Source organism: Grammomys surdaster, unplaced genomic scaffold (genome assembly GCF_004785775.1).
Source record: "Grammomys surdaster isolate TR1022 unplaced genomic scaffold, NIH_TR_1.0 229, whole genome shotgun sequence".
Taxonomy (NCBI): domain Eukaryota; kingdom Metazoa; phylum Chordata; class Mammalia; order Rodentia; family Muridae; genus Grammomys; species Grammomys surdaster.
In genome coordinates, this window is record NW_021604674.1 from 1,937,415 (window position 1) to 1,962,225 (window position 24,811).

The following is a 24,811-nucleotide window of genomic DNA, read 5'->3' on the forward strand; positions in this document are numbered from 1 at the left end:
CTCCCTCTCCCTCTCCCTCTCCCTCTCTCCCCTCCCCCTAATGTTTTCCAAAGTAGCCTCTCTTTCCTATGCTGTTCTCTTGGAGTTGGGCATATCCTATCTCTGACTTGTTTTGTCAAATCTTTCTCTGACACGGCACTTTGCCCTTCAATTAGACATCACTTTCAAACATGACAGCTTCCTTCTACAAACTAACTTTACTTTCATTGTTTGAGATTAAAGGTGTGTACTAAGAGCATATCTGTATTCCACCCAGATCAGATCATGCTGTAATCCAGAGCATGTCTGCATTCTGGTGGACTCATATAGATCTTTGGACATGAGCTATCATATAGGTCTCTGGATATGATCCCTTGCCAGAGCAGCCATTCTGCTGGATTAAAATTCCTCTACACAAGACCAATGAATGAAGATATATCAGTTTCCTATTGCCACTCTAACAATTTACAACAGGGGCTTAAAACAACACGCACTTCCTGACATATAGCTCTATAGATCACAAATGCAAAATTTGTCTTGAGCTAAAATCTGAGTCTTGAAAGAGCTACCTTCCTGCTGGAGGCTCTACGGAGACTCTGAGTCCTCTCTTTGTTTAGGTCATGACATTGCTTGGCTCATGATCCCATCCTTCACCTTCAAAAGCAGCAGTGTAGCATGGATTCTTCTGCTTCCTCCCTTGTTCAGAAGAACCTCTCAGCTACCACTGGCAACACCAGACAATCCAGGATGGTTTCTCAATCAAAATCCTAAACTCAGTTACATTCAGAAAGTTCCATTTGCCATGTAAGCAACGTTCACAGCATCTACAGAATAATACCTGGTCGTATTCAGAAGTCATTGCTGTCCTTATCCCCAAAAGTATTGCTGCTATTCCCACTGTCCCACTGAGAATACAGTGGACATGGTAATAAGGCGTACCCGTAGTGCCATCCTGAATCTTCTCAATCATCCATAGCCTTCCTACAATAGTCCAGCTATTATTCATGTGGTGGCCTTTTAATTAAATGAAACCTGAAAGTACTTGGAAACTAACTTCAGAGGTTCCTCTATTCCCAGACGTAGCAGAAACAATACTGAGAAGAGAAGACATCTCTCTGTGAGGATGGCGCTTGTTTGTGTCTGAGACTGAGGGACTCATCTAAACTCTGACATTTGCTGAAGGATCAGGATTCTCTCCCATCTCGGCTTCCCAGCACCATCACTGCAGAGCACCTGCCACTGCAGTCCCGAGAAATGTAGGTCAATTATTCAGTAACCAGTGTTTGTTTACTTTAGGAAACCCTCAGTACATTTAAAAAGGAAAATAGGACAGTTCCTATTTCTCAGGGTTGAATTCAGACCTTTCAAAAGAGAAAGGCAAATAAGCCCCTCCCCCACTGGAGATTCCTAAGACCTAGAACTGGGTCACTGACCTGTGGCAACAGGATTGCCATTCAAGCCAAGGTGGGACTCCCAAAGCCATGTTCTTCTACCCGGCTGCTCATGGCCTAGGGAAGAGTATGGTTGTCATTCCTAAGATGCTGACCTGGGCTCCTGAGAGAGGACCAGAGTCCAGATGCACAGTAACAACCACCCCCATGCTCCACTTGCCTAGGACATTGATGACCACTGGGCTCTCCTGTTATGAAGCCCCATACCACCTGTGTTAGCAGTCGCCTGGGAAATTTGTTAGACAACCTTCAGTGCAGCCTCAATCAGACTAGTCTTTCAACAGGAGATATGACTTATGAACCCCAGGAAAGACATCAGTGCAGACAAATGTAAGCATCTACCAAAATCACCAGGAGTAGTCTCCTCACCCACCATGCGGGGACACACATGCAGGGAAACCTGAGGTCCACACAGCTCAGGGCAGGAAGATTCAGGCACTGCCCCAGGACTCACCAGAGAGCCTGCCCAGAAAGGCAGCTTAGCCAGCCCTGGGACTGTAGGCAGTAACATCGTCTTCTACTTGAACACCCCTGGAGTTACTATGGTCTTCATACTCTCACCCAACTAGAACGGATATCCAGCAGAGAAGGGTGGGTAGCCCGGCTCTAGTGAGCAGTGCACCATGCTGCTGTGTGACACCCTGAGGGCCCATGTGACAAGCACAGACTTAGCAGCAAAGCCTGAGCCCAGAAGTCATTAATCTGTCACTAATGAGTTCCTATGAGCATCTAGGACTTCATGAGGAAGTTCACAAAGGAGAAAGGTCATCTCATAGCCACTAAGGTCCAAGACTCTCTAGTTGGCTTCTTAGGAGAAGAACCTCATTTGCAACATCAGATTTTTCAGTGTCACCAGCCGTGAGGTGTCAGGCCATCATCTCCTATGTCAGTTGCTTCTCAGTGCTATGACAAAATGTCTGAACAGCCCTACTTCAGGGAGGAAGGGGTTATTTGGGCTTGCGGTTTGGGAGTTATAGTCCACAGCCATCTGGCTCCATTGCTTTTAAGCCTGTGCTAAGACAGAAACTTCACAGCAGAAGTGCATAGCCAAGGAAAGCTGCTCTCTTTGTGGCATCCAAGAAGCAAAGGGACAGGGAGGTACCTGGAACAAAGTATGTCAGGGCACACCCCCAAGCTTGCACCATCCATCTCTCAGCGGTATGGCCAAGTTATGAAGCCATCAAGAAGTTAATCCATGGTAAAGTCAGCGCCCTCAGGATCCAGTCACTCCCACTTTGAATCAAGCTGTGTGACTAATCAAGCCTCCAACACATGAGCTGGGGCCAGGGATTCAAACTCAAAGCATCATACTTTCTGTGTGTGTTGCTGTCTTCCTTGCACCTGCCTGAGGACCTCCACGAAGGGGAGGGGAGCATGGCAGGAGCTAAGCTAGATCGGGATTTGAGGTAGGAGCACCCAACGGTGTGTATGTGAGGGAGAAGAGGAATCCAGAGAAACTTTCACAGCAGTTCACTTGGGGCACCCCAGTGGGCTGGACAGAGAGCCCAAGTCACTGGAGCCGCTCTTGAAGGGCATCTAAATGAAAGCTTAGAGGCTGATGCTTTGATAAATTAGACCTCTCAGCATTAATTATTACAAATAAAAAATATTGACTAAAAAACTATTGAAGATGTTGTGTCCTACACAGCACCAAGTACTCAGTCAGAACTTCACTTTTATATAAAATAAATAATGACACCTATTCCATTAATATGCACATGATTTATTATCAGTAAATATTTAATTTTTATACCTATTCTATGTACTCATATGCTTGGGGATGTATAAACCTTTCTTAGTTCAAAAAGGCTTATGAGTGGGAAGATTAAGAATACCTGTTCTGGTGGATGCCTAAAGCTTGAGATGAATTGCCCAACTTTATATTGTTTTTTCTCTTTCTTTCTTTCTTTCTTTCTTTCTTTCTTTCTTTCTTTCTTTCTTTAACAAGTCAAGGACTTTCAGCTTGGAAACACTTATAAAAATTTTAAATGAAAATTAAGAACTTCTCTTTGGCATAGCCAAGTTGTCGGCATCACTGTGTATGCAACGTGGGCTCATCCTTAAGTAAAATAAGAGCTACTTGAATGCAGCTCCGTGTGCTGCAGCACTGGGCGTAACAACAGAGAGGGCTCTGTGTAACAACGAGCTGGAGTGTATACAGGGTGGATACACTGGAAAGGGGGGGTCCATCCTGGGAAGGACGGGACAGAAAGGGTGGCCACTCGTTCCACTTCTCAGTGGTACACACAGCACAGGTAACTCAGTGAGCTCAGAAGGCTTCCTCTGGCTTGCAGGTCCACCTCATGTCTCTTGACAGGCTCATGGAGCCTCCAAATCTCTGTGAAATAGAAAAGAAAATCACTGATCAAATTGGCCTGGTCAACATGCAGCTTTCCAGGCATCTGGGCACGGGAAGAGGAGGAGACTCTCCTGCCCATCACACAGCCGGCCGTGCCGACAATGGCTCCATGCTGGTTCTCCAGGTACATTGGCCTTTACCAAACTCCTCTTCCTCTTGTCAAGACTTCCTGGAGTCAACTCTCAGCAAAGCCTTCAGTTGTCAACCAGAGAGTTTGTAAGAGGGTTGGGCATCCTAGCACCCCAGTCAGGGTGACCTGGCAATGCCTCAGGTGGTCAAGATGGAAATTCCCTGCCCTCTGCTCCCCTTCCCTCCCCTCCCCTCCCCTTTCTGCTCCCCCTCCCCTCTCCTCCTCTCCTTTCCCTTCTCTCCCCTCCTCTCCCCTCTCCTCCCTTCCCTTTTCCTTCCTTGTGGTTCTCTTTCTGGTTCTGCTTCTGCTTACTAGCTAGATGCCTCTGTCCAAGTCTCCATATGGTCAGAAGGGTGGCAGTGGTGTGAGGCCACGATCTTTATGACTTTAATGAAAGAGCAACCTAACAGGCAAATGTGTGTGTGTGCGTGTGTGTGTGTGTGTGTGTGTGTGTTGTGACGTGGGGGGGGTATGTGCTGTGTATATGTGGTCTGTGTGCCTGTAGTGTGGTGAAGTATGGTGTGTGTGTGTGTCTGTTTGTCTGTGTGTCTGTGTGGTATGTGTATAGTATATATATGTATATATGTGGTATGAGGTGTGTGTACTGTGTGTGCTATGTGTGTGTGGTATAAGGTATATGGTGTGTGTTTGTGTGTGTGGTATGGTGTATGGTATATGTATGTATGTGGTGTGTGTGCTGTATGTGTGATATGTGTGTATGGTATATGGTATGTGGGGGGGTGTGCGTGAGATGTGTGTGATATGCATATGTGTGTAGTATGTTTGGTGTGGTGTGTATGTGTGTGTGTGTGTGTATGTGTGTGTGTGTGTCTAGGATCATCTATAAAGCACCTAAAATCATGACTATTGGCTAGCAGCAAGCAATCAGCGCCTCTTGCATTGCTCCTCCCCTCCCCTATTCCTTCCCAAGTCCTTGTTCAGGCAGCTAATCTCCAAAGCATTAGCACATGTACCGCCCTTCTCCAGCTAAGACGTTTCTTCCAGTTCACACCCTCAGCCAACAAGCTCCCAGGATCTCTCTCAGATAATCACAGCGCCTCCAGTTTAGCTCAGAGTCCCATGCAGCTCTGGATGCCCTCTCTGTTCCCTTGGCCTAGTGATGCAGAAAACAGAGATGAGATATGACCAGAGTCCTAGCCTTTCAGAGCTGGGATCTGCCCTGCATGCACTAGTGCACCTAAAGCTCATGGCCAAGTGTGTGGAGCATCACGTAGAGAGTTGGGAATGGTCATCTCTATGGCCTAAGGCTCAAAGGGATGAGAAGACAGAAGAGAATAAAGGCTCTCAGATTGGTTCAATCAAGTTTAAACCTTCTTCCTGCTGTATGACAGAATCGTGTTAACACCCGCATACAGCAACCTACCTATAAAGTAAGGGTAATGGTGGCCAGTTAAGGGCAGTGGGGCACCTGAGGACTGACTGCCTTCTTGTGGATGCCCAGTAAACACTATCTTCATTCCCACGGAGTCAATTGACAAGGCTATTGGGAGGACTGACCAGAACAAGCTTCCAACATGATTAACACAAGCACAACACTCATCAGGCACTGGCAACTATCCCAGCTCAGGAGCTCATGCAGCCTGGGCTTCTCTGGTTCAAAGTTAGATGGAAGACTACGTTAGGGCACAGCATAAGGTTATCACAAGGACTGCAGACAGGATTACACCAGCAGTTCCTGAAGAGGTCTTTCATCATGAGGCTCCTCTGCCCAGTTTCGCCAAGACTTCATGGCTGTTCATTTGCGTAACCAGTTTCAACACTCAGCCTGTTGACTCCAGGAATTTCAACCTGTTTGTATGCTGCTTGCTTCCCGATGGATGGCTTCAGCTGTGAGTAATCAATGGCCTCATCAGTAGCCCACATGCTTCAGTTCAGTCACTCTGCCAGTTGGACTACAGTCTTGCCTTTGAGCTGTCATGATGACAGTGTAAGTAATCTCTGTCAGATTCACACAGCATTTTGATCCTCACAGCTTCCCTGTGAGGCTGAATTTCAGAGATTGTCCCAGCATGGTAAACATCAACAGATGTTGGGTATCCACCGGGGGCCTTCTGATCTAGTGTTGTTTAGGATGGAGAAGGGGCTGTCTTGATGTGTAGTGTGCGTAGAAAGGGTTTTGCAGTGGCTGGAAGGTAAGGGCTGTGCCAGAGAATGTCAGACTTCCTGTCATCTCATTCAAGAATTTGCTCAATGAATGGCAGAAGATGTGAACCACAAAAGGGGCCTGACTGCTCAAGGGCACAGGGTGATGTCTTAGTTACTGTTCTATTGCTGTGAAGAGACACCATGACCATGACAACTCTTATAAAGGAAAGCATTTAATTGTGGGCTTGTTCACAGTTTTAGAGAGGGAGTCCACGATCATCATTGTGGGAAGCAGACAGGCATGGTGCTGGAGCAGTAGCTGAGAGCTTTACATCCTTTACATCCTGATCTGCAGGCAGAGAGAGCAGAACTGAGACTGCCATGAGCTATTCAACCCTCAAAGCCCATTGCCAGTGACACACCTCCTCCTCCAACAAGGCCACACTCCTGATCTTTCCCAATAGTTTTACTAACTGGAGACTAAGCTTCAAACATACTATGGGGGCTACTGTCATTCAAACCAGTAAAGGAAGACAGACAGTAAAGGAAGAGTGGGGAGTGGAACTGTGGTCCCTAAGTGCCATTAGATTCTCCCACTTCCACTAACTTCTCAGAATGTTTTATTTGCTATATATTCTTTTAGCTAAAAATGTATGTGTCTGAGTGTTTTGCCTAGATATATGTCTGTATGCCACGTATGTGCCTGGTCCCATGAAGAACAGGAGAGGGCACAGATCCCCTGGAACTAGAGTTCCATATGGTTGTGAGCTGCCACGTGAGTGTTAGAAGTTGATTCCAAATCCTCTAAAAATAGCAGTCAGTGCTGTTAACTGCTGAGCTATCTCTCCAGCTCCCCTGTCTAGTATATTTTTAATAAGGTTTAAGATACCAACATCCAGGTCTAGAAGCAGAACAGGATTCTAGAGTGCCCCTGTGCAGGGAGGTTCCTTGTAGACACTTACACTGGGATAACTGGTGTCATTTCTAAAATCTTAAACTGAGACTTTCCATGTTCATATAAATGACATCACATGGATTCCTACTTGTGCTTTTTAGGGCTTGACCTTATGTCTAAGAGATTAGTCCATTCTTTGCACATAGTATATAATACGTACCTCTTGCCTTCCTCACTGATTTCACTGTGAATCTCATACAATATATTTATCCAATTGACTGTGAATTCAGGTAATTCCCAGTCTGGGCTATTAAAAAAACAAGACCAAACAAACAAACAAAAAACATGCTATGAACACTCTTGTTTGTGTCCTTGGACATCATAAAGTATCAAAAGTATTTTGACCATTAAGAACTCATACTAAATTCACCCCTATCTGCATGTAGAATTCTACTCAAGCTCCATTTTCAGATAAGGAAAACCAAGGTCATGAAGGCAAGTGACTTGCCCAGGCCTTACAGACTGGTAAGGCAAAGCCAGATAGGCAGCTTGGTCCTTTGATGCCTTCAATGTCCTTTGATATTTGCACTCTCTCTCTAGTTCCAGTCCTGCCTAAAGTCAGAGGCTGTTTCCTAGCTTGAGCCTCAAAGCTCTCCTTTACTTGCACCCTGACTGGCTTCACCCCAATCCTTCTGGTTTCTGTGACAGTCTTTTGGTACAAGAATTAAGCCAGCATGGTTGATACAAGGCCATGAGTGTGTGTGAATGCTGTGTCCTCAGAGGGTGATTGAGGATGAACTAATAGAATAAAACCCCCCACAACTCCTGAGGCAGCAGGGCTGGAGAAGAGAAGGTGAAGCAGAGGGAATTACAGCTTTCTCCTCCAACTTCCTTTCAACAAGGTGCCTGTCTTTGTGAAAACAGATCCAGCTACTTGAGCGATCCCCCGGAGCAGGTATTTTCCTGAGGGAAGAGCATTTCACTGAGAGCTGTCCCTGATTCGAGTATGGTGGAGAAGAACAGACTGGTGTAAGCTGTGTGGTTCCATCCCTAAGGAAGAATGAGAGAGAGAACAGGGTGAGGCTGGAAGAGCTTAATGATGCTAATAGCAGTTGCTGTCTGTCAGGCGCCATTTATGGGCTGACATTATTGTAAAGGTCACATTCAAATCACCACCTCATAGGTGAAGAAATCAAGGCCCAATAAGTGCTGATTCATTAACACTCACAGTGGGGAGGAGTGTGACAGATCTCTCCATGGAAAGAGGTTTTTTCCACCAAGCCTGACCACAGACACTGATTGTCCTGTCTTCCACACACCTCCACACAACACACACGTACCCCCCCACACACAACATATTCCAAAATAAATAAATATAAATTTTAAGAGATCCCAGCAGGGCTAGAAATGATAGTCATGAGCAACCCAATAGATGCCCAAAGTCAATGAAAGTGAGAATTCTCTTTTTTGTTGGTTTCTTCTCCACCTCTACCTCCAAAACCTGAAGACTTGATTTCTTTTCTCTTTTCTCTTGGAAATTTTTAATTCTTTTATTGTTAAGCATGAGTTTCATTATAGCCTATTCATCCACATATATAATGTATTGTGATCAAATTCACGCTCTATTACCCTCTCTTGTCCCCTCCCCTCCCACTCCCGCTGATCCCCTTCCTGACTACTTCTATAGACTTTCATGTCTTGCTTTGGTTTGGTTCTGGTGTCCTGGTAAGTTTAATCAAGGTTACTTACAGAAACACCGGGGAGAGATTGTCTGCTGGAGCATGAGGCGACTTACCTAGACCACTGAAGAAAATGGCCCTACCCTCCCGGACACCAGCAATTATTAATACCTATAGCTCCTCAGGGAGGAGTGGGACCTACAAGCTCCTCAGCCTTTCAAGACAGAATGCCGACAGGCTTAATCATTGATTCATTGGATTGGTTGGTTGAGACAGGATTTCAATATGCAGCCATGGATGACCTGGAATTCATTATCGAGACCAGGGCAGCCTCCAACTCAGAGATCTGCCTGCACATGCCTCTGGGGTATGAGGGGCAAGGGCATGGGACGCCACACCCACACAGACAGAGTCAATCCTGTGTATGGTTTGTTGAAAGGTCAACACTGTAACGTGTCCGACTTTCACGGCACTTTATCTCCTTCTTCGGACTTTATAGTCTTTCTGTGCCTTCATCTTTGATGTTCCCTGAGCCCCAGAGGGATGACACAGATGCTTCTGTTAGGGCTGCACACTACCCAGCTGCTTATTCCCAGCACTTAGGTGAGTTGTGAGTCTGTATTAACAGTCGCTAATCAAACCAGACAGCAGCACTAATCTTTGGGCATCAACGGAAATGCCCAGAAGGCAACTTGACAAACATCGCTTGTCCGGTTAGCAAAACAACAGCAGTGGCCTCCACGCTCTTCCCCATCCACAGGCTTTTGAGCCTGTGAATTCCCTTCTGGTGGAATGGGCTTCAAATTCCTAACTCCCCTAAACAGTCTTGTCACCCCGCACCAGTGGACACCCCTTGCCTGGTAGATTGGTAGTTTAGAAAGTAAGGCCCACAACTGATTAAGATTATTTTAATGACCCTCCCCCAACTTTCCCCTCCCCCGCAGCAGCCTACATGGCATATGCAGGGGTCTCTGGTGTTTAGCCAGAAACAGAAGTAGCTCACCCCTGGCACTGGGATTTTCATTTAATTATCTTATGGCTTCCAGGAGCAGCTTTATCTACACGCGTACCTGCACAGTACCTCCATTCTCACTGAACCTAGAACTCATCAATTCGACAAGGCTGGCCAGCGGATGAGTTCTAGGAATCCTCCTGTCTCTGCTTCCCCAACCCCCACACTGGAGTCGCAGTTGTATACTGCCATGAGCTTTGATGTGGGTTCTGGGGATCCAAAGTCACATCCTCCTATCTGTGCAGAAGGCTCTTCATTGACTAAGCCCTCTATTTAAATGTTGTTTTTAATTAACTACAAATGCTTATCTACTCTAATGGGGCTATGCTGGCCTTAGACTACTTCCCAGTCACTGTGGCAGGTTACTTTGCAAGTTTTTTACACAAATTTAGTGTGATGCTCCCCCGCTCGGTCCCCCCTCCCCCGGCAATTCTCCCTCTTCTTTACCACTGTGCCCCACACCCGGCATAAGCCTTTCTAGACACACCTCTGACCCGATTTCCCCTCCCCCCCATCGATTTCAGCTCTCACAAACCCTGTCATCTCCCTCAAAGCTTCCTTCCCCCTCTCATGGGCCCCGCAGAAGATTTCTTTGATGTGAGACTTCTCAGGCTTCATACTAATAACTCACAGTAATTTCTAAGGAGAAAATTATTCCTACAAGCTTTATCTAGCTCTTTAGTCCTTACTTCCCCCAAGGCATATTTATTAATGTCTTGATTTTTAAAAACTAGACAAAAATGTTTCTTTCATCTTGCTTATACATTTATACAAAAAATATAATTTTCTAAGCCAAAAATCTATGATGATTAATGATAACAAACCCAAGGGGCTTGTCAGATGGCTCGGGAGTTAGAGGCACATGCTGCCAAGTCTGAAGACCTGAGTTTATTAAATTCCAAGTCCCTATATGGTGGAAGGTTAACTAGTTCCTGTCAAGTTGTCCCTGACCTCCATATACATACTACATACATGCATGCATACATGCATGCATACATACATACAAACATACATACAAACATACAAACATACAAACATACATACAGACTATATAAGTACATATATGCACACACATACTTACAAAGTAAATCAATGTAATTTTTAAAAATAAAATAGATGGATGGGTAGACAGACAAGACAGACAGACAGACGGACGGACGGACGGACGGACGGACGGACGGACGGACGGATGGACGGACGGAAAGAGAGACAGACAGATTATTGAAACAGTAAAACCTGAAAGGCCCATGATGATCACAGAGTCACCCTGACTGAAAGCATCTTTCAGCCTTCACTGATGAAACTCCTTATCAGTAGGTAAAGATAGAGTGCACCAGATTGTGTTTTCCAAAGATGACTGCAGAGATCTCTCCTGGTCCATATTCCTCTCTACAGTGCAGTTCATAGTCCCATCAGAACGTGGAGATGACTTCTTTTCCCCTTAAATCTCAGTATTCTTGTGTCTTTTACTAATGAGGGACAGCAGAATGACTCTGTGGCTTCTGGAACTGAGCCCCTCTGAGTCATGCAGCTTCTGGCTTGCCCTCAGAATGCATCTTTGTTCTACCATGTAATGTGCTTTGCCCTGTGGGATACATTAAGCAGGAAACCTGATTAACCTGATGCCGCCACGCTGTGCAGAAGCCCAAACCACATGGAGAGGCCCTGCCCACATCAAGTCAAAGCAGCCTAACAGGAGAGATTTGGATGGAGGAGTCTCATTGTGATTATACTACCTGCCAAAACCTCCCTCACCTTAGAGCCCACACAACTGTGTCATATGGCAAGATGAGACATCTCCTATGTTCTTCTCTGTTTAAATTTCTATCTTTGAACTTAATAGGAAAGGTTGTTTTAAGCCGGTATACCTTGGGACGGTTGTTACACAGAGATAGTAACAGAAGAGGGAGGGGGAAGGTGATGTGAGCGGGAGTGAGCACATTTAAAGGGAGGGTTCGAGTTGGTACCAATATCTCTTTTATATCGATTGATAGTTGACAGGTGACTCATTCATTCAACACTATGTAGGAAAAGTAGTTACTTGAAGGACTGAAGAGACAAAGGACAGGTGAGGCACCACCTCCATGGAGCCCTGGTCAGGTAAGATAGGCAATCCCTAAACTCTCTGTGTATAGAGGAAATGACCTGGAACCCTTTATATCACTGCTTAGATTATAGGCATGTGTCCCCATATCGGAGAGCAAACCTAGAGACTTCATGTATGCTAGGTGAGCATTCTGCTGACTGAGCTACATCCACAAATGGAGCCTGCATCCTATGTGGATACTTAGTCTAATGCTGGCTTTGTGCACTAGAAATACTGTATTGAACAGGAAGAAGCAGGTGGAGGAAGGGGGAAAATCCCTGACAGCAACCAGGAGTTAACATTTGGGGTGTTTGAAGCCACAGAGACAGTAACTCAAATGGGTTGAAGCCAGAAACGTTTTTCCAACCAGCTGTGAATTTGAAAAGCCCATATGTGGCACAACAGTAAGCTGCTATTTCGGAAATTCTTTCATCTTGTTGGGAAGTATCTGCGGAGTCCTTCCTTCCTCTTGGAAGGCAGCCAGTTTTCCAAAGAAATCACTTCATCAGCAGGAGCTGAGGAGTTCCATATGTAACTGAGTAATTCTGAAAACAAAGCTGGGCACCTACAATATCGCTCTCTTCCCCTTTAGAGGGTGAGTCTCTGCCTGCATACCAATGCGATCCAGCATAACTGATTTTCTCAAAAGTGTGAGGATCCCATTTTTTAGTTACTGAGGTTTTTATTTAGCATGGTCCCCATGCCACTAGCAATCACTCTTAGTGTTCTTGAGGCTGGTCAGTTCAACTTACGTTGTTTATTAAAGATTTCTGCCAGACAGTGTTGGAGACAACAATGAACGATACAGTAGCGTTCCTCCTGCACTTAGCCCACAATCCAGCTACACGTTAGAGAAAAGTGGATGCTGGACAAAAGTTGTTTACATGTGGTAGACATAAAAGGGATGAGGAAGGAGGCCCCTGGTGTCTTTTCTAAGCAGACAGGCATGGGAGAAAGGAATAGAGAAATATTAGAGAAAGAAGTGACCACACCCAATCACTAGAGAGATCCGGATGAGGAACTGGCAGAAGACCAGAGTGACTGTCAAGAACAAGAAAGAGGACAGCAGCTGATGAGGAGGAGCAACCAGGCTGGACCTGAACAGTCCTCAAACACAGGAGGGATCTGGGATGTTCTCTGAAAAGCAGTGGGGTGCCACAGGTGCATTTAACACAGTGAGGATCTGGGGCGTCCTCTGAGAGGCAGTAGGGTGCCATGGTTCTGTTTTAAGAAGAGAAGCCATATACTCACATTATAGTTTGTAAACAACATTCTGGGTACAGAATAAATATGAACTGGAAAAGGTCAAGAATGTCATCTTGGAGACAGACAGACACCAGAGTCCAAGCAACTCTCATGCTGGTCTGTTCTAGTGCAGTGGAAGAAGTGCACTAGAAGAGAGGGTATGATTGGCTTTTGCTTAACAAAACATTCTAGCAAGTCTTCTCATGGCCACAGGATGTCCCAGGGCATGTTGCTGAGACAGAGATGATACTCTAAACCAGTGGTTCTCAACCTGTGGGTGGAGACCTCCACAAGGGTCACTATCAGAGATTTACATTATGACTTATAACAGCAGCAAAACTATGGTTATGAAGTATCAATGAAATAATTTTATAGTTGGGCATCACCACAACATAGGAACTGTATTAAAGGATCACAGCATTAGGAAGGTTGAGAACCACTGCTTAGGAACCCTGGCCTAACACTGTAAAGAGACACTGGCATTCCTGAGGGTCATCGCAGGAGAGGGCACAGAAGAGGCACTAGTATGGGTGGCACTGTTGCAAGGGAACATGGAGAGGGCAGAGAGAGATGGAGAGGGGACCAGCAAGATTGGGAGCAGTGTCCAGCAAGATGGGCAGGGGCTAGAATTCCAGAATTCCTGGGAAAGCAAGAGCCAGTGAGAAGTTTCAGATGCTAGGCAGAGGGAAGGGGTGTTTAAGAACTCAAATGTGCTTTTGTGCTACATGCTGAACGGCTTAATGAGTTCTCTGACAAGAGCCATGTAGGAAAGGCTATTACAGGCAGGTAAGTTTTCTGGAGATGGCCCATCATTTTGCAAGGCTGCAATGAGTGCACTCTGAGAGGCACAGACCCAGAGACTTCATGCCAGGATTGCTTCTCACTGCTGCTATGCCTTTCCTGCCATTATTACAGAGCCTAATGAATCCTGGGCATCAGCCCACACTATTGGGCAAATTTCCTGCAGATCAATATGAAGATGAACTTTAATGTAATAATGCTGTTTAGAGAAATTGATGGTTTCATAATTCCTGGTAATGATTTTATAGAACTCCTGAATTCATTCAAGTAATTTTAAGCCCCCTGTAGAATAAAAAGCTGTATCATGAGCTAATTAGGAACTAGGGAAAGAAAATAGGCTTGGAACAAATTTATGATCAAAAAAATATTCCTTCTAGATTAGGAATGAGACTGATAATCTTGGTCATACAGTTCATAAACTGGGGATGAACAACTTACAAGTGCAAGGACAGAACCAGGCAGTGGTGGTGCACACTTTTAATCCCAGCACTTGGGAGGCAGAGGAAGGCAGGTTTATGAGTTCCAGGCCAGCCTGGTCTACAGAGTGAGTTCCAGGACAGCCAGGGCAACACAGAGAAACTTGTCTCAAAAAACCAAATAAATAAATAAATTGTCAGGAGCAGCCCTGCTTATACACTGAAGGCCTAAAATCAGCAATAGGCCTGACATACATGCATGCTAACACAAAGCCTTGGGTCTCTGTGGAAAAATACTGAAACAGATAACTAGAAGCTATTGTAAACAAGCAGCTTTGGTGGAAGGCTGCCAAGTTTTAGTCATAGACCTTGTAAATAGGTAGCCTTGGTGAATAGTAGCAACTTAGATAAGGACAAGTGAACCATAGGTGGAGTCATAGTGGTCTGTCCCCTGAACCTTCACCCAGCTGACACTCTGTTCTGGAAGATATCTGTACTCCCCCTGAACACCCATGCTCCTGTGTCATCCCCTTCCCCACATCCTGCCTTTTTGTGTATATAACCTGTATGTAAAAAAGTAAAAAGTACGGTTTGACCAGTCTATAGACAAGCCGTGTTCCTTGTGTTCGCCCGTTTTTCCTCATTCTCTCTTAGGTGATCTCCCCGGGCCCCTGTTTAATGCCCTGCTGGATGGGACAATAAATAAATAAACAAACAAATAAATAAATAAGTGCAAGGACAGAAAATAGATGATTGACTAGTTTATCTATACAAGACTTCAAAATAAACAGACACAAGGCAGATGATTTGTCTCTTGTCAAGACCTTGCTAACTTGTGACATAAAAACTATTGCTTTAAGTTTATAATGAACTTATGGAGCTAGGAAATAAAGAATGTTTAATCAGGTACTGGTCTTAATGGAAAGACGTGTAAACAATTTTGCTGTAACTCCGTAAACCTTATCAGCCTATGACATGAACAGTTGCTTCAACTTACCATCAACTTATGGATGTCTATGTGTCTGTATGTGTGCCTGATTTTCTTTCTTCTTTCCTTCCTTCCTTTCTCTCTCTCCTTCTCTCTCTTTTCCTTTCTCTCTGGCTCATGAAGAGTTAGTGAACTCCTAACCTCTCATGGGCCAGCCAGCCATTGACCCCTGAGTTAAAAAGTCAAGAGCCCAAGTAACTAAATTTCTTTTTCTTATGCCCTACTGCTATCAGCAAGAGTCAACTGCCAGGAGCCATCAGCTTTGGGCCTCAGAATAGCAAGAAAGAATTAAATAGCCAGAAATCATGAACTCAGTACCTGAATGTTGAGGCAGGGCCTTGACAGTTCTCCTCCCACGCCACCCCTGTTCCTACACAACACCCCATCATGCATGCACACATGTCTAAAGTGCTGTGTGCAAATACAGCATACAAGAATGAAGTAGGACACGATCCATCACGGTACAAAAGGAGAAAAGTAGCTTTCAGAAGCAAGGGTTGGAACTTTGAAAAGGCAGGAACTAGCCTAAGAGGTGAGAATGTCTAGAGAAGGAGTCAGGACACTGGGACTTCCCACAGTACGTGGGCAGGGGTTTGAGGTCTCTATAGATAGAGACAAGTCATGGTATCTGAGAGCAAACAGACAAGGTACATCCACATAGCTGATACCTAGCTTACATAGTTTGTCCTGGGGCACCATGGTTTTTTGAAGGAAGCCATCACTGTGTGTAAGCACTGGGAAACACGTCTATTAAGCATCAGGTATTAGCTAAAGAAGACCTAGGAGAACTCAGGACAGGGATGAGTCAGTAGATCTGTAGGAATTACTTAGATCATGGACAGTCTGTGTCTCAGAGTGGAAACATCCCAAGTTGTCAAGGAAGATGAGGAACGGGGATGAAAAGATGTGTCTCAGGTAACAAGCGTAACGGAGAGCTAACAAAATACTTCAGGAACTGCAAAGAGCAAGCAGAGATGTGCTATGATTAAACAAAAAGACACTGATTATTTGTTTTTTAGATATAGCAGAATATGACTAAATTACTCATCACACAGAAAAACCTGATTTGCAGAAAGCAGTTGGTATCAGGGCAGAAGAAGAAGGAAGTCTTAGAGTTGGAGAAATATGTGGTAGGGTGAGAAGGGATTAGTTACCTGTCTCCTCTGGCTGAGAAGATGCGGTATAAAGTGTGATACTGCATAAATAAAACTACATATATACATTAAGAGGACACACAGTAGTCCAGAAAACCTGGCCCAGAAAACTGGAATTCGTTCAACCTGGTAAATCTACTGGATTTCAAAGATATAGCAAAGACTTTTGGGGAAGCCAGTTAGGGGAAAAGATCAAGTCACTTATATGAGGAAAAAAAAACCTGGGGTCAAAGGTAACTTTAATGCCAGATGACAATATGGTAACACACTTAAAACCAATATTAAGAAACAAGATTGAAAAGTAGGGAGAGTAATATTAGCTAAAATTATCTTGGGAAAGAAAGTGGGGCGTTTACAAAAGAAAAAGAAGACATTGCTTTTTATTGTTACTCATGTAAGGAAATTAAAAGATACTCTATAAACAAATGGAAGTCTGTTATAGATCTCTTCTCAACAAAAAGAATTTAGTCAAATGGCATGAACGGTTTAAGCTGAAGTATATTTAACCAAGCTAAGCAAAGCAAACACTCCAAAGAGAGCTCCAGGTACACTGACCCATGACAGGGGCCCTACTAGATTCTGCACTGTGATCTTCAAGGTTTTATGAGTATTTGTGGCATGGGTGGCATGTTCGTGGACTAAGGTGACTTTTTTTCCTCTCTCAAATTCCCAAATCATGGTGGGTTAGATCATCTTTCAAAAATTTTTCCTTCCCATGATCCCTACAAAAGGGAGATGATGTCAAACCTCAGTGCAAGCGTTATTATAATGATGTTGGGTCTTTTGTGGGATGCAGACCCTTCCTTAGTGCACACATGGGAGAGAATAGCCTCATGTTAGAGTTTCTGATCTAGCAGGAACAGCCCAACCGAGACTTCGAGGATGGTTAATGTCCAAAGGGCAGCCCGACAAGCAGGAGACACAAGTGCGGTTTTCCTCAGTCACCCTACATCTTATCCACCCGACACCAGATCAAGCACATTAAACTAAGTTACAGTAAAAAAGGTAAATAATATGTAAAATGTAAGGTATTATAAATGTAAAGAAATGCACAAAATCCCCAGTTAACTAACAGTGACTGATCCAGGAACAATCTTTGGTGGCTGAATATTTTTGGAGAAATTTTAGAAATGGTGCTATCAAGTTGGCAATATCTGAACCCACTGATTCATCAGAGAAGTCAGGACAAGGAGACACATGTGCCTCCTGACGTAACTCAGCACTACTTTTAAAGCATTTTTTTTTTTAAGTATCAAGATTCTGGATCTAATGGACCATTTACCAGGAAATATAGTGGATAGAGAAAAACTCAACCCCATGGAGAGCAATCATGAAAATCGAGGAGGCAGAAAAAGGTCTAGGATAAATGATTCATAGAATAGATCAGAGTTTAAGGAAACAAACATAGATTAAAAGCAAATTACGTAAAATATAAAATAAACACTTTGTGAACTTTGGATTCTGATTTGAAAAGCAACTGTAAAGAGTAATTGAGCTTCCTGGTGCTGATGACCTCTTGGCGAGAGTATGTGTGTCAAAGGATGCTTCCCTTCTCGAGAAGACAGGGAACACAGGCAGCAGGGGGCCAAAGCCCCAGTTCCCACCTCGCTGGTGACAATGCCAGGATGCTGTGCCATCACTACCGTCTTCACTCACCTGCAAATCCTCGCTCTGTGATGACGCCACCATTCTCTGCTGGACTGCAGGAGGAAAGTGAAGCTTCCAGGATGCTCAATACTGAAGCATCCTGAATTACAAAGTAAAAAAAAAAAAAAAAGAGGGGGGGAATTTGAATGGGAACAGGATATAGTGACATTTATGAAGTATTAATTATGTACATTTGATAATAGCATTGCCTAGAGGTGGGTTTTTAATTTTCATTTCAATGTTTAAGTTCCCTTCAGCTACGAGTATAAACTGTAAAGCATTTATGGGCATATAAAAATATGCTGTCTGGGATCTGACTTTAAAATGCTCAAGAAATGCACACAAACACACATGCATGCGAGTGCGTGCACAAATACACACACAAACAAGAACACACACATGCACACATCCTACACCCAATCACTTCCCAGGAGTATTCTACCAACCGGCTCATTTAATAGAACAACTGTTACAATCATTAAGTGCCCCAGAGTGATTACCAGCAAGCTTCTAAGATAAGGATTGCCCTTACTTTGCATTTGACTACTGAGTCACAGAGACCTGAAGGCTCTTTCCCAAGATCACACAACTAAACACAACTAAAAATGCTAGGGAGAAACTGGAATCGAAACTGTGCCTTTCTAGAGCACCATAGATGGTCCTTGAACACAGCCTGCAGGGATGTTCACAGGGCCTATCTGAGCCATTATGCAGGCCTTCCATAAACAAATAAGCAAACAGATAAATCTATGAACAGAGAGTGATGAGTTCTTTCTAGTTTCACCCTCAGCAGATCGGCTTCCTAAATCTCACCTTGTTTGAACCAGGCTGGATGCTGAGCTATGCACTCCAAGACTCCCACTGACTACATCCGAGCAATCACCACTGGCTCTGCTTTACGGCTTGGGAACATTTCAACTATTAAATCTGCCTGAGAGGAAATGAAGTGACGTTGGCCGGGTTCCTTCTTATCTTGGTTTCATCTAACAAAGCAAGCCAGTAGTCAATGGAAACCTAAAGGGAAAAGCCGCTCACGTCGCACACCCGCACACCGGATGTGGAAGTCAGAGGACCGCCTACCCAGAGTCACGTGGAGTGCTGTTGCTCGAGCCGATTAAAAAGGCTGCGAGTCAGGATAACAGCATCCGCCAGGTACGCTGATTCTTCAATCAGCTGCGTTCACCAGAAGAACAAGATGCCTGTGGACATGGGTAGGACTTTTGTTTCTTATAACCATAGTCTTCCAACTCATTCCAAGGATAACATTTTTATCACAATTAAAACAGAAATATAAGTCATAATGGCCCTTACTGAGAATGTTACTCAAATCCCTCCCCAATGCTATGAGGCAAGACACTACAGTACTTTGAGAGGAGTCTGGGAAAATTAAAACCTACAGGATGAGCACTTCATAGATACAGATGAACTTGAACTCCTGATCCTCCTGCCCCCGCCTCCCAAGACTCCAGATTTTGCACCACCATATCGGACTATGATAACGAATTTAAAAAAACATGCCAGGTATGGTGGTGCATGCCTTTAATCCTAGCACCCAGAGGCAGAGGCGGGGGATCTCTGTGAGTCTGAGGACAGCCAGGACTACACAGAGAAACACTGTCATGGAAAAACAGAGAACAAAAAAGTCAAGAAATGTGTAAAGAAAGAAAACATATTAAAAATGTATTAATACAAGCTTTAGAAACTAAATCTAAGTTAAAAGGAAATACTGGATAGGAAGCGAATTAAAAAATGTTAGCAGTTATGTATAAACTTTAGGTACATTCTGAGAGCTAACAACTGTCAACCCCATTTCTATCCTTCCCCCATCTCTTTTTAGAAAGAAGAAAACTGTATCTAAGAAAAAGACTACTGTGGGCTGTTTCAGAATAAAATCCAGAGGGGAGAGAGAGAGACCATGCACTACATACAAAAATTCCCATTTCCCCCCAGAGCACATTGAGTCCCTGTTGAGTATGTCTCCAGGAGGAATGATGGAATACTCTGACTCCACACAGCAAGCTTAACCTTCAGGCCTTCCACCGAGCCTTCCTGGGGCTTAAAATATAAACATATAAAGTTTCTACTTCTATTTCCTAAGAAGTACACTTCATGCTTCTACTTTGTGTGTTTGTTTTTATGGACAAACCTCAATCTGCCCCTAAAGTAAAAATAACTAACTAAAAAATATCTGTGACCACTTTGTGTGTGGTGTGTGTGTGTGTGTGTGTGTGTGTGTATTTAAGCTTTGTGCACACTATTGTTGGCATATCCCCAACTTTAAGATGTGTGTGTGTAAACATTTTAGAAACATTTTTATTGCTATTTATTCTTTTGAAAAAATTTTTCAAAGTTATTATCTTAGCCAAGTCCAAGATACAACAACTCTAAAACTTTTAAATTAACACAGATGGTCATTTTAAAACTTGTTTAACCAACTTAAAAGCAGATGAAGTCATCTCAGATGATCCTAATGTGCTCCACTATATTATTCATATAATTTTTATTGTGTATTAATTTATAAGTGTATTGAGGATAGCAACTTGTCTCTGCATCCTCTGGTCTAAAGCAGAATAAAATCAAAATAAAATTGGTAAAATACTTGCTAAATAATTGATGTCCTCACTACAAACATAAACTGATGACTCAAAAGTAAAGTAAATGACAGTGACAGACTTCAATCCTGCTCTTAGTATCCTTGAAAACCTAAATGAAAATAGCTATTCTTCAGGAGGAAGTGTGAGAGAGCTGGGAGTGAGAAGGGCAATCCATGGGGGCATCTCTGGAATTAGCTGGAGACCTGGGATGGGGGAGATTCCAGGGAGTCTATGGGGGTGACCCAAGCTGAGACCCCTACCAGTGGGGGTTATGGAGACTGAACCTCCAGTGAGGCAGGACTTCCAGTGGAGGGAGGGGGACATCAACCCACCCACAAAACCTTTAACCCCAAATTTGTCCTGCCTAGAAGATACACAGGGAGAAAGATGGAGCAGAGATTGAGGCAACAGCCAACCAATGACTGGCCCAACCTGAGACCCATCCCATAAGAGAGAGCCAACCCCTGCCACTATTTAATGATACTCTGCCATGCTTACAGACAGGGATCTAGCATGACTGTCTTCTGAGAGGCTTCATCCAGCAGCTGATAAAAACCAGTGCAGAGACCCACTGCCAAACATCAGGTGGAACTTGGGGAGTCTTGTGGAAGACGGGGGGAAGGATTAAGGGAGTCTGAGGGGTCAAGGTCACCACAAGAAAACCTACAGAGGCAACTAACCTGGGACGGTGGGGCCTCCCAGAGACTGAACCACCAACCACAGAGCATGCAGGAGCTGAACATTGGCCCCCTACATACACATTTATAACATATGGGCAGCTTGCTCTTCATGTGGGTCCCCTAACAATTGGAGCAGAGGCTGTCTCTGACTCTGTTGCCTGCCACTGGATCTCCTTGCCCTAGCTAGACTGCCTGGTTGGGCCTCAGTGGGAAAGGATACACCTGGACCTACTGTGACTAGATGTCCCAGGGTGGGGTGGTACCCAAGGGGGCTTCCCCTCCTCCTCAGAGAAGGGAAGGGAAAATGGGAGAGGAATTTGTAAGGATGGGAATGGGAAGAGAGGAGGGACAGGGTGAGGAAGCACAATCGGACATAAAGTGAATACATTAAATAATTAATCAAAATCATTATAAAGAAGATTAAAATCAGATAAGAAAAGTACATGTAAAGGTTATAGTTATAAAATGTATTTTTGATACAGAAGGCTAAAGAAAAAAGGAAATGGTTTTTGATGAGATAGTATTTTGTACAGATTTTGTCCTGAGGTAAAGGTTTATTCCAAAAACAGAAGATTAGGTATGTTGTAAAAAGAGGTCGTGAAAAGTTAAAGATAACATGGATATACCTAAACTGGCTGAAATTAAAGGTTATTAAACCGCTTAAGGTCAAAATTCAATGCTCTTAGATACAAATGATGCTTGAGTCTTTGCTTAAAACAAATAAGGTTTTCTCGAATGTTGACCTGTCCTTGGTAGTGTTTACAAAAGACTGGCTTAGAAAACAAGGATTTTATTTTATTCTTTTACTAAATAAACAATTTAAAATCTGACTAGATTTTTTTATGTAAATCATCAATTTATTTTGACAGTTTTTCAAACTGAAAAATATAGAATTAAACAAAAGTATTAAGGACCACAGGATATAATATCCTTGTGAAGTCTCAACTCAGACATTGATAGAAACAACATATTATAACAGTAATCATAACAAAATGTCCCATTTATTACTAATTGATGTAATTTGAGTCAACTTTCAGAAAGTATAGATTTTTTTAATTTTTTTTTTTATTTTTTTTATAATTTATTTTTTCAAATCGTAATTCATTCACACAGGGGTTATAAACACAGAAAGGCAGGATGTGGGGAAGGGAATGACACTGGAGTGTGGGTGATCAGGAGGAATACAGATATCATCAGAACCGGGTATAGGCTGGGTGAAGGTTCAGGGGACAAGTCACTATGACTCTGCCTATGACTCGCTTATCCTTATCTAAGTTGGTATTGTCTGCCAAGGCTACCTATTTACAAGGTCTATGACTACTCAGGCTTGTAAATTTCCACAAAAGCTGCCTGTTTACATTAGCTTATAGCCATCTGTTTCAATGTTTTTCCACTGAGACCCAAGACTTGGTGTTAGTATACATGTATGACAGGCCTATTGCTGATTTTAGGCCTATGGCTGATTTTAGGCCTTCAGTGGGTAAGCAGGGCTGCCCCTGACATCTCCTCCCTTCTCTTAAGTACAGAAGGGCTGTGGCAATTCTAATCTTGCAAAGGCGGGGATAGAGGCCTGACCTCCAGTATTTGAAGGGGACCTTGTAATGGCTCCAGAACCCCTGTCGTTGTCCAGTGAGGCATGAGGGCCATACCCATCCTGATGTCTTTTTCCTGGAGAGGGGATACTTTTGACATCAACCCCTATGCAGTCGGGCTTGTCCCTCAGGGAACCCAGAAAGATATTTTTATCTTTTATTTATATTCCCTTGCAGTGCTTAGCCTCACAGCCTAAGCAAGAATTCAGATCGCCTGATAGATGGGGTTCTGGGTGGCCCCTCTCTGCTTGGTCTAGGGGCAGAAGTCCCTCCTCTTAGGTTGGGTGGAGATGGGTTTTGGAAACACCCTGTATAAAGCAACAACCTCATCTTGAGTCTCGTGGTCCTCCATAGCTAACTAATGATAATGTATCTGAGTAGGTTTTGCTACCAAATTATTTATCTGTTGTATCACAGAGTTAGTTCGCCTATTTGAGGGCCAGGGACCAGCAGAAAAAAGCAAAAAGAACCCAAATAATGGTCCCAAGATGGGAGGAAATAGGGTTGACAACCTTGGAGAGGCTGAAAACCAATTCTTGTACTGGCATTCATCTGTCTCTTTCTCTCTCTGATTTTTCTTAGGGCCTTCACTACCTATTTCATGCTCTCTCTAACCCTCCTTGTCTTGTCTATGTAAAGGCAACCTTCTTCTTTAAGAGCTGTACACAGTCCAGAGCTGTACATAGCCTTTCTATTGTAATAGAGTAAATCAAGTCCAATAAGGATCTTTGCGATTTTTGGAGGTCTCTTCAGACAGCGAAACGAGGGATTTCTTCAGATTAGTGATGTCAATCTTTAGCTGTTTGATGTTCTTGTCAGTGGCCCTTCAAAGGTCTGAGTAGTATAAGTTCAGAGGCCAGCATCTGGATTAGAACTTCCAATAGCAGACATCATGGGTGATTCATTTTTACCTGGAAAGGAAAAAGAAGGGGATTCCCAGGGAGATTTCTCTTCCCTGGATGTAAATTGTTATCGTATTTATGGTTGGGCCTGGCTTTGTGAGGGTATCTATTTTTTTTTATTAATCTTTTTGGTAGCCAGTTAGCTGTGCCTTCTGTGGTATCAGACAGGCATATCAATCCTCGGCCCCATAAGGGAACTGGGTCTGGGCCATTCCTTTTAAGGGTAAGAGGGTCCTTCCCCATATCTGTGGCAAAGTTTTGTTGATCTCGGTGGTGCCAGAGGCAGCTGTGACTAGATTTTATCCAAGCACTTGTCTGTATGTTTTCTGACTGGGTGAAACATTCACTTGCGGGATAACCTTCACCTCAGCAGCAGAAAGCAAAAAACAAAAATAAACCAAAAAAAAAAAAAAGCCAACTAAAAATCTATCCCAAGGAATTTTTTTCTGCTTGCCACGTTTGCTCTTTTACATACAATTGTACAAACCGCTTTAACGGACCAATAATCAATTTGGATTATGATGTGAATACTTAGTTGTAGCTATGGCCTCCAGTCCTCTGGATTGATGGTTAAGCAACTGACACTAATTCTTTTCAAAACTGACTAAAGCTTTCAGCTTCCACAGCCTAAGACACTCTGTAGTCCCCTACGTCACTCCTCTTGAAAAACCGCATCAGCTGCTCCTAAAATAAGTGCTGTGCAGCCAATAAAAGTTAAGCAAAAACCTAGATGCACCACCTAGATGGGTCTCTATTAAAAGGAGACATAGATTATTAAAAGAGGCTTACTTCTAAATATAACAAAAAAAGTCAAAATTCTTTGTAGTTTTTCTATAACGAGATCCTGGAAAGAAATCAAAAGAATGTTCCTTGGGTTAACTCTCCCCGTCCAAATTATACAAAAGATGATATTCTCTGGTAAAAACACGTGCGGTGGTATGCAACTTAAGATCCCGTGTTTCTTGATTAAATATATGTTTCAGGTACAATACAGTTAGCTGGTATTTAAATTTTCTAAATATCCATATTTTGACAATAAAAAAATAAACTGACAATATTGCAAAACGAGTTCTCATTCTGATTACAAAATAAAAA

At 43.5% G+C, this 24,811-nt stretch overlaps 2 long non-coding RNA genes across 3 annotated transcripts; one reads left to right on the forward strand and one right to left on the reverse strand.

Annotated features, from left to right (window-relative positions):
* Positions 1-3,132: 3,132 nt before the first annotated feature.
* LOC114626153 lies at positions 3,133-18,950 on the reverse strand. 2 transcript variants are annotated; one of them, XR_003712185.1, is made up of 3 exons: positions 18,762-18,950; positions 17,958-18,048; positions 3,133-3,768 (listed from the first exon to the last, which is right to left on the reverse strand). It is a non-coding gene; the product is annotated as an uncharacterized LOC114626153 (long non-coding RNA). The 2 variants fall into 2 exon arrangements; XR_003712184.1 differs by lacking the exon at positions 3,133-3,768 and adding an exon at positions 6,241-7,970.
* LOC114626152 lies at positions 17,880-20,058 on the forward strand. The gene is made up of 3 exons (XR_003712183.1): positions 17,880-18,060; positions 18,776-19,159; positions 19,786-20,058. It is a non-coding gene; the product is annotated as an uncharacterized LOC114626152 (long non-coding RNA).
* The last annotated feature ends 4,753 nt before the right edge of the window (positions 20,059-24,811 follow it).